Source organism: Desmodus rotundus, chromosome 4 (genome assembly GCF_022682495.2).
Source record: "Desmodus rotundus isolate HL8 chromosome 4, HLdesRot8A.1, whole genome shotgun sequence".
In the NCBI taxonomy this organism is placed as follows: domain Eukaryota; kingdom Metazoa; phylum Chordata; class Mammalia; order Chiroptera; family Phyllostomidae; genus Desmodus; species Desmodus rotundus.
The window spans coordinates 137,458,375-137,459,118 of record NC_071390.1 but is presented as its reverse complement, the minus strand read 5'-3'; the positions used below and the strand labels follow the sequence as shown (position 1 = coordinate 137,459,118).

At 34.7% G+C, this 744-nt stretch overlaps 1 non-coding gene across 1 annotated transcript; it reads left to right on the top strand.

The window, feature by feature from the left end:
• Nucleotides 1-222: 222 nt before the first annotated feature.
• LOC112319669 (U6 spliceosomal RNA) lies at nucleotides 223-329 on the top strand. Its single transcript, XR_002976350.2, has one exon. It is a non-coding gene; the product is annotated as a U6 spliceosomal RNA (small nuclear RNA).
• The last annotated feature ends 415 nt before the right edge of the window (nucleotides 330-744 follow it).

Here is a 744-nt window from a genome sequence, read left to right as displayed (position 1 = left end):
AGGGAGGTTCCCAACAGTTTGTTCTTTTATTTTCTTCTTGAAGTGTAAAGTTAGGTTTTTTCACAATCTTTCTTGCTTTTTCTATGCTACATTCCGTAAGTTTTGGTATGTTGTATTTCCATTTTCATTAGTCTCAATGTATTTTTATTTTCAAGAAATTTCTTCTTTGATCCATTGGTTGTTCAAGAGAGTATGATTCTTTTATTTTAAAAATATTTTACTGTGCTCGCTTCGGCAACACATATACTAAAATTGGAACGATACAGAGAAGATTAGCATGGCCCCAGCGCAAGGACGACACACAAATTTGTGAAGCATTCCATATTTTTTAAAAAGCACACAACTGTAATTGAATAACAAAAAAAATTAAAAATAAATTAAAATAAATTAAAAATAAAATAAAATATATATATTTTACTTATTTACTTTTAGAGAGAGTTGAAAGGGAGTGAGAAAGAGAGGGCAAGAAACATGCGAGAGACTCATCAATCGGTTGCCTCTTACACGCCCCCAACTGGGGACCTGGCCAGCAACACAGGCATGTGCCCTGACTGAGAATGGAACCAGTGACCTCTCATTTCACAAGCCAGCACCCAATCCACTGAGTCATACCAGCCAGGGTTAAGAGAGTATGATTTAATTTCCATGAATTCATGGTTTTGCAGTTTTCTATCTGTTACTGATTTCTAGTTTCATACCATTGTAGTTAGAGAAGAAACCTGGTATAACTTCAATCATCTAGAA